Genomic DNA, 9,475 nt, shown 5'->3' on the forward strand with positions numbered 1-9,475 from the left:
TTCCTTCTGCCTCCATATCCACTCTCCCCTACCCTAACTACCTGATTTGCTAGCCCTTATCCTTCTCTGTCCTTAATGCCTCATCCAGGAAGTCCTCCCTGCCTGTCACCTTCTCACCACTACAAGCTCACATTGAGGCTCCCATATGACTAAAGCTCTAAAATGAATACACATGCAAGGTTGTTTTAAATATCTACCTCTCATCACCTGATGTAGAGACTAAATGCTCTTCACCTCTGAATCCCTCAGAAATCAGAACCTTTCAAGGAGGACATGCACAGTACCTTTGTATTATACTGATGCACAAATTAGCCAAGAGTGGGCGATACCCATTCCTGAGGCCAGGCTGAATTGGGAAGGGTATTTACACCAGCCAGAGGTCAGGAGTAGAGTCAAAGTTAGAGCCAAGGAGACAGGATCAAGCATTTAGTCCAAACGGCAAGGTAAGACAAAAAAATGACAAAGAGAACAGAGAGGAAAACAGACAGAAGGGAAGAGGAAGCCAAAAAGGAATGTAGTGCAAGGAATGGATCAGGGCAGGTAATATAGAATTAAGACTCTGAAGGGCAAATGAGTCTGGCGCTCACCTTGTTCGAGGTGGCAGGCACAAGGTTTAGGGAGGGGATGAGAATACCTAAGTCTTCAGGCAAAGATGTGGTGACAGTGGAGAGCAAGGAAAATCATAGGAGTGAGCAGGAGATGCAGAGCCTGGTCCCAGTTCTGCTACTGAATGCATGAATGAGCTTGGAGCAATCACCTCCTTTTCCTGGGAAAGACTTTCCTCATCTGTAAACCTGAACAATGCATCCTAGATCACTTCTAAGTTCCCATCCAGGCCAAACATATTGTGATTCTTCAGATGCTATTCCACAGTATGATTGAAGAGGGTTCTTCTACCATATATATAATATTTAGTCTCCATTTCATTCTTTATAGTCAATCAACCCAAAGTACTTCCTCTATTTTGATCTCGGTTCTTCAGAAATCAAGGAAATTAGGCTAAATTATTTTTGAGATCCCTTCCAGCAACAGAATTTTTACTGTGCTACAATTTTATCCATTTATTGAACATTTTTCTTTGTTCCTCTCTCTGGTTGGCACCCGGGCGTGCTCTCTTCTGAATGAATTTATAATCTAGTTGAAACAATAAGACTAACACCTTAAAAGTGATTGAGAGAAAAAATTAAAGCCATTATATAACTTTGTGCTAAACTGTATGCTGCAGACTATAAGGAATTGTCAAAAATGAAGAGGATCAAGAGGAACTAAAGATACCAGGGAACAGTCAACTAATCTATGACGAAGGAGGCAAGAATATACAATGGAGAAACCACAGCCCCTTCAATAAGTGGTGCTGGGAAAACCGGACAGCCACACATAAAAGAATGAAATTAGATTACTCTGAACACCATATACAAAAAATAAACTCAAAATGAATTAAAGACCTAGATATAAGACCAGATACTGTAAAACTCTTAGAGGAAAACATAGGCCAAACCAAACACTCTCCGACATAAACGACAGCAACATCTTCTCAGATCCACCTCTTACAGTTATGACAATAAAAACAAAAATAAACAAATGTGACTTAATTAAACTTGAAAGTTTTTGCACAGCAAATAAAGCCCTAAACAAAACGAAAAGACAGTCCACAGAATGGGAGAAAATATGTGCAAATGAATCGAGTGACAAGGGATTAATCTTCAAAATTTATAAACACCTCCTATAGCTCAATGTCAAAAAAACAAACAACCCATCAAAAAATGGGCAGAAAATCTAAACAGACCATTCTCCAAAGACATACAGATGGCCAAAAAACACATGAAAAGATGTTCAACATCACTCATTACTAGAGAAATGCAAATCAAAACTACTATGAGGTACCATCTTACACTGGCCAGAATGGCCATCATCAAAATGTCTACAAACAATAAGGGCTGGAGAGGGTGTGGAGAAAAAGGAACCCTAGTACACTGCTGGTAGGAATGTATATTGGTGTAACCACTTTGGAAAACAGTATGGATATGCCTTAGAAATCTAAAAATAGAATTACCATTTGATCCAGCAATCCCACTCCTGGGCATCTATCCAGAGAAAACCATGACTCAAAAAGACACATGTACTCCAATGTTCATTGCAGCACTATATGCAATAGCCAAGACATAGAAACAACCTAAATGTCCATCAACAGAGGAGTGGATCAAGAAGATGTGGTCATATATACAGTGGAATATGACTCAGCCATTAAAAGGAACTAGGAATAAAGGCATTTTTAGCAACATGGATTGACCTAGAAATTATCATGCTAAGTGAAGTCAGTCAGACAATGAGACACCAACATCAAATGCTATCACTTACATATGGAATCTAAAAAAAGGACACAGAGTTCTCATCATGGCTCAGTGGTTAGCGAATCCGACTAGGAACCATGAGGTTGCAGGTTCGATCCCTGGCCTTGCTCAGTGGGTTAAGGATCTGGTGTTGCGCTCAGTGGGTTAAGGATCCGGTGTTGCTGTGAGCTGTGGTATAGGTCTCAGACGCAACTTGGATCTGGCATTGCTGTGGCTGTGGCACAGGCCAGCGGCTACAGCTCTGATTAGACCCCTAGCCAGGGAACCTCCTTATGCTGCGGGTGCAGCACTAGAAAAGACAAAAAAAAAAAAAAGGACACAATGAACTTCTTTGCAGAACAGATACTGACTCGCAGGTTGGAGGGTGGGGGGATGCACTGAGGGTTTGGGATGGAAATGCTATAAAATTTGGTTGTAATGACTGTTGTACACCATATAAATGTAACAAAATTCATTAAGCACTTTAAAAAAAGATACAAGGGAAGATTTCCTGGAGGACATAGAAAGTAAGAGGAAGCTAGAGATGGAGGGATGGATGAAGGGATGGAAGGATGGATAGAGGGATGTAGGGATGGATGGAGTAGGATATCCTTAGTAAGAGGTATAGACCAAGCCAAAGTAAAAGACCTAAAGATAATCATGAATTTATGTGGGACTCATTATGGAAAACTGCTCTGCTGGAGGAAGGAGGGGGGAAGAGGTGGAGGCTAATATTTGTTGTGTGAGATGCTTGCTGCTGAGAAGTTTTGGTCTGTACTCTTGCAGGCCCTCTCTCTAGGAATCATCCCCATTCAGAGCTGAAGGGAGGGGTAGGCTATCGAGGGCCATGTTTATACCATATGACAGTTTCACCTCCAGGTCACAGGTCATTGGACCAAGGGTGGACAGTGGACCTAAATTCAGTTGATCCAGTTCTTCTCCCTGAAATGTGGCACTGGACACCAGAAATTGGAATACGACTTTCTGTGGAACGGCTTTGGTGTAGAAAGGTCTAGAGAGGGAAGAAATAGTGAGAGGTGGAAGGGAGCTGAGGAAAGCTGAGCCTACCTGTCTGTGGAGAGAAAAGAGAGGAGGATGCACAAAGAGGAAAAGATGGAAACCCCCATAAGAGAGACTCTGAGGCTCCTGGGAGATGGAGCATGTACCTGGATGCCAACCGTGCAGTTCTTGGTTCCTCCCCAAGGACCATTTTTTTTTTCTGTCCCTTGATTTAAATGGTTTCCTATTCCTTACAACAAAAAGAGCCTTGGCTAGGACAGTCGGTTCACAAACATTTTCCCCAATTAATCCTCACATCAATTCAATGAGATAGGTATTATTTCTTATTACAAATGTGGAAACCAAGGCTTGGAGGGGCAACATGACCTGCTTACGCTCTTAGCCAGTAAGTGATTGATCAGGGATTCAAACTTAGGCCTGTCTGGCCCCAAAGACCTTCCCACTTCACCACACACCCCCATGGGAGACCTTGTCAGTGTTGGAATCAAAAACTGGTCACAAGAACATTTTCTCTGCAACCTGCACAAGACATTTCCCACTCTGGGGAGGGAGCTTTATTTATACATGGGCCACTTCAATTGCTTTCAGTAATTCTGAGATTCTGCTATACAGGTTCAGGTCTAGAAAACATTTAAAACACACTAATTCAGAATATATGAAAAGTCAAGCATTGTTATTTGTGACTCTTACTGAGTCAAACTCAAAGCAGTCTTGTCCTTAGAGAGGCATCCAGAGTCTTTTGAAACAAAGAGAAGCTGATCAAAATTAGTGGAAATTTCCAAAAAAAGAAGACTATAAGAATTTCTTTAACTTGGGGGGGGGGCGGGGGTCAGGTGAGTAATTCATTCATCCTAAGCAATATTCATTGAATGGTTGCCATGCCTAATTCTTATATTTTAATAACCCATTGGCATTAAAATATACCTTCTCTATTCAATCTGCATTCTAGTCAGACTCAACTCTTACAGTCCTCTCAAATGCTACATTACTCACCCTCTATGCCATAATATGTGTGAAAATTCACTTCCCCTCCGCCTGTCCATCTGGAAAACTTGCATTCTTCCTTCAGAATTCAGGTAAAGAGGCGCCACCTCCACAAAGCTGCCCTTGGCCTTTAACTCTGCTTCATACATCTCGGGAGCTCTTTCCTCCAGGGTCCAGTAAGCCCTGATATTCACTCTTATCACTCTCTGCTATTGAAGTGAGAGGTTCTCCCTCTCAGGCCAGGCCATTGTTTTTCTAATTCCCACTTCCCCATCCCCCCACCCCCATGGGGAAGTAATTGCTTAATTAGATGCACCAGAGATATGATTAGGCCACATTTGCTTAGTGAGTGAGGATACCATGGTCAGGACCACTCCATCCCTTTTGGAGAGGGTCAGGACCCTCCAAGCCTTCGCTTGCCACCCACACAGGGCCTGGGAGGGAGGTAATGTGGTTAACTTTCTTTTTCTTCCACCTCTTTTTCCGTAGAGTTGGTAAAGTAAGAGAATATGCATCCCTGTGTGTGATGGAGACCAGCCCTACCCTGCTAGTCCAGCCATTGCCCCATCTCTGTGCCAGGATTTCTGCTTGTGCCATGTATATCAGCTGGATGGGGTGCGCTCCATAGGCTGTGCTATCTTTTCAGGAAAGAAATAGGAAGCAAGCCCTACTTGGGTTTTCCAGCTTAAGTCCAGCCGTTGGGCTCTGTTTCCCAGAGAAGCCCTAATTTTCATGATACTTGCTCATCCATTAATAGAGTGGAACTTTTATCTTTTTAATTTATTTTTAATTATAGTTGATTTACAATGTTCTGCCAATTTCTGCTGTACAGCAAAGTGACTCAGTCATATATATATATATATATATATATATATATACACACACACACATTTCCTTTCTTATAGTATCTTCCACCATGTTCTATCACAGGAGATGGGATAAATTTCCCTGTGCTATACAGTAGGACCCCATTGCTTATCCATTCTAAATGTAATAGTTTGCATCTATTAACCTCAAACTCCCAGTCCACCCCACGCCCGCCCCCCTCTTCCCCTGGAACTTTATTTTTCCTTGTTAGGTATTTTTCTTGTGGGTCTTTCCTCGTAGGTCTTTTTCCTTGTTATCTAAACTAGATTCTCACAGTTAGAACTCTGGAGCTAGGAGAATATGGAGCAGGGTTTGACACTAAAATCCCACCCTTCCACCCCCCACAACACTCTTAGTGAAATATTCTCACCCGGTAGTTCTCAACCCTGGCTGCACAGTGGAACCATTTTCCTCACCTGAAATCCCTGTGGTTCTGATTTGCGGCTAAATTTGAGAGCCTTTGTAAAGGAGAGCTTAATAATTCCTCCTACCCTATACCACTTGAGAACATGAGTTCTGCTATAAGGCAATAGAAAGAAGCTTCAGGAATCAGTATATTTAAGTAGAGTTCTGAGTGGCTTGAGTGATTTCACCTCCCTGTGCCACACACCTATCATCTGTGAAACAAGAGCTTTCAGTGAGAACTCTGCTTTTGTGGGAGTCACAGACACCTCTGAAATTATCATGCAATCATCATGAACGCTCTGGACATCTCCCAGAAAAATGAACATTCTCACACACATCTTAGCGTCCAGCTTCAGTGCTTGGATCCCGTGAGATGCTGGCCTAAAGGACCATTAAGACCCTTTTCAGCTTTTAGGTTCTTAATCCCAAACTCTTCCATCTGGAGCCAGCAGACTTCACTCCCTTTTCACTGCCGTTCAAAAATACTTGTGCTGTATCTTTAAACACTAGCATCACCAAGATGCTCACACCAGGAGAAGCATGCAGCATCTGATAACGATTGAGGGAACTGAAGTTCCAGTTTTTGGTCAAATATTTATTGGGTCCTACCAGGCACAGGCTCTGGGTATATAGTAGTGAGCAAAACAAAACAAAAATCCCCACATTCATGGTGTTTATGTTCTGAAGGGGGATTTGTACCAGGGCATATGCTCTTTGAGTAGAACTTCCCATTCTACTTGAAATTGTTTCTGCTTCTGTCTCCATGTGTGTGTGTGTCTCCATATCCCTCTGTCTGCCTGTCTATTGCTTTGATGGTCAAAAAATACATGGGTGGCTTTTTTTTTTTTAATGGCCACACCCACGGCATATGGAAGTTCCTGGGCCAGGGACTGAATCTGAGCCACAGCTGTGACCTATGCCACAGCCTTGGCAACCTGGATCCTTTAACCCTCTTTGCCAGGTAGGGACTGAATCTGCACCTGCACAGTGACCTAAGCCATCATGGTCAGATCCTTAACCTTCTGCACCACGGCAGGGAATCCATGGTTGGTTTTTTATAAGACAATGTAATATTTCCCTTACAACTGGCGAGAGATTCTAACCTTGGTCCAGACTTTGGAGGGTCCTGTTTTGACCTTCCCCTGTCCATGACCTGAGACACAGAGAGAGGAGTCCTGGATGCCAAAGATATAACATGCACTCTGAGGCTGCATGCCATCCTCCTACACCATGCTCTTGGTACCCTTGACCTTGAATCCTCTGCCACCATGTCTCTGAGTCCCCAGGGCCTTATAGTTTCTTCTCTGGATCTGATCTCCCAAAGCTGGGCCATGGTGCCGGTTTATGTATCCCTGGACCTGCAAGGGGCAGTTGTTTGAGGGGAGTGTGGAAGGAGCTTGTGTGTGCAGGCTGCTTGCAGAGAGTCAGAGATGGGAAGAGAGGCAGAGTGGGCTGGGGGCTGGGAGGCTGGGCTGTTACTTGACATCTCTGAAATTGATGGGAACTGAGAATTCTAAATTCTAACCCAGCCTTCCAGGGCAGTTGTATAAAGACATATATCTCAAAGTAAGAAGATAGAGCATATTTTAGTGAACAGTCTCAACCTGATTTTTTTTTTTTTGGCTGCACCCACAGCATGCAGAATTTTGGGGGCCAGGGATTGAACCCATGCCACAGCAGCGACCCAAGTCATAGCAGTGATAATACTGGATCTTTAAGATCCTTAATCTGCTGTGCCACCAGGGAACTCTTGGTTTATAACTTTTAAATATTTATAGAAATGGTTTTGGGGCCTTCATATGTATCCTTATTCTAGGACCCTTAAATGTTAGAGGAGGGTCTGAGTGAACACATAGAGTATGAATTAACCCTAAGCTGCTTTTCTCCTCCAGCCCCTTATTATAGTCATTTCACAAATAAAATTTTTATTGTAATGAAACACGCATACATGTTGAAGTATAAGATGCATAAAAGTACACAATCATAAACACATCCATGTAACAAGCAACTAAATCAAGACATGGGGCATTACTAGCATCTGTGTCCCCTATGACCTCTCCCTCCATTCTGCCCAAAGGTGGCCATCATACTGTCTTTATTTTGTCCATATTTTGGAGGGGGCAGGGGTGCCAAGCCTGCTGCATGTGGAAGTTCCTGGGCCAGAGATCAAACCCACACCACAGCAGTGACACGAGCCGCAGCAGTGACAATACCCGATCCTTAACCCGCTGCGCCACAAGGCAACCCCTCTTTTGCCCATTAGTGAGCTGTATATAAATGGTATCCTACCATATGTATTCTTTAATATTTGGCACTCCCCTCGATTTATCTTTATGATGTTCATCCATGGCACTCTGTGTAGAACTAACTGACTCACTTTCACTTCTCTAGGGTCCCATCGACTGAAGATCCCACCTCTCATTTACTCTTCTATCACTGATGGACATTTGGATTGTTTTCACCTGGTGCTACTAAGAGCGATGCCGCTATAACCATTTTTTTTTTTTTTGAGTGGTCTTAGCTATTTTATTGACTTCAGAGCACCCTTTGGATGCCGTTAAAAAAAAAAAAACAAACATACACAACAAGAACTGGAACTATAGGCAGGCTGGTGCCACCTGACCCCAGGAGAATATCCCCAAAGTGGATTTTTACAAAATGCCAGAGGAAAAAATGAGGCAATCTGGTGCTGAGTCCAGGAGTAGCCAATTGGCAGGAACAATCGATGAAGGAATGGGCAGGTCATGCCTCTTTCTTGTAAGTGCGAGTGCAAACTGCACTGCCGTGGGTGAGTGTCAGGATGAGTTTCCCATCAACTAGTTCCCGAACAAGCATTGTCTCTTGTCCATTCCACTTCTGCACGTGGACAAGTTTGTCTCCATCCGGTGTCACAGTGGACTGGACCTTCCTGTCATCAGCCGTTGTCTCATCAATCTCCACTCCCAGCTTGAAGCTGATATCTGTGCTCTTGAAGGTGCTTTGTGTTTTTATGGTGATTGTGTCTCCATTCACTCGATGATTGTGGTAGGCTTGGTCATGTTGGCCACCTGCCTGGTGGCAAAACCCACACCAATTGACTTCATGTAGTCATCAAAATTCTTTTTCTTTTTTTTTTGTCTTTCTACTTTTCTAGGGCTGTACCCGCGGCATGTGGAAGTGCCCAGGCTAGGGGTCTAATTGGAGCTGTAGCCACTAGCCTAAGCCACAGCCACAGCAACACGGGATCCGAGCCGCGTCTGTGAACTACACCACAGGTCATGGCAATGCCGGATCCTTAACCCACTGAGCAAGGCCAGGGATTGAACCTGCATCGTCATGGTTCCTAGTCGGATTTGTTAACTACTGAGCCATGACAGGAACTCCATCATCGAAATTCTTACTGTCTACTAGCTACCAAGTGCCCACGAAGGTATCTGCCATGGTGAGGCTGGGCTAGGCTTAGAAAGAGACGACAGAGCAGGTGTGCAGAAATTCTGGGACCTGCTATGACCATTCTTGTTTGTGTCCTTTGATGTCCACATAAACTCATTTACGCTGAGTATATGCTCCTAGGGGTGGGGGTTAGTGATGGCTGTCTTAGTTCCTGGACGCACGCATTCAGCTTTACTAGATACTGCGGGAAGTTTCCTCAAGAGGTTGGACCAATTTCCATCCCTACTAGCAATGTGTGAGTGTTCTGGTTGCTCTGTATCCTGAACAACTACTTGATATAGTCAGGGTTTTTTTGTTCTGTCTTGTTTTGGGGATTTTAGTGGGTGTCTATGGATACCTTTTTGTGGTTTTTATTGACATTTTATTGAATAATAATGTTAGTGATTATTAATAAATGTTATTATAATGTTCTTGCGGACCCAGTAGCCATTTGGATA

At 43.4% G+C, this 9,475-nt stretch overlaps 1 pseudogene; it reads right to left on the reverse strand.

Moving 5' to 3' along the window:
• Positions 1-8,213: 8,213 nt before the first annotated feature.
• Positions 8,214-9,026, reverse strand: LOC125131651 (fatty acid-binding protein, heart-like; annotated as a pseudogene).
• Positions 9,027-9,475: the final 449 nt, after the last annotated feature.

This window comes from Phacochoerus africanus, chromosome 7, assembly GCF_016906955.1.
Source record: "Phacochoerus africanus isolate WHEZ1 chromosome 7, ROS_Pafr_v1, whole genome shotgun sequence".
Taxonomy (NCBI): domain Eukaryota; kingdom Metazoa; phylum Chordata; class Mammalia; order Artiodactyla; family Suidae; genus Phacochoerus; species Phacochoerus africanus.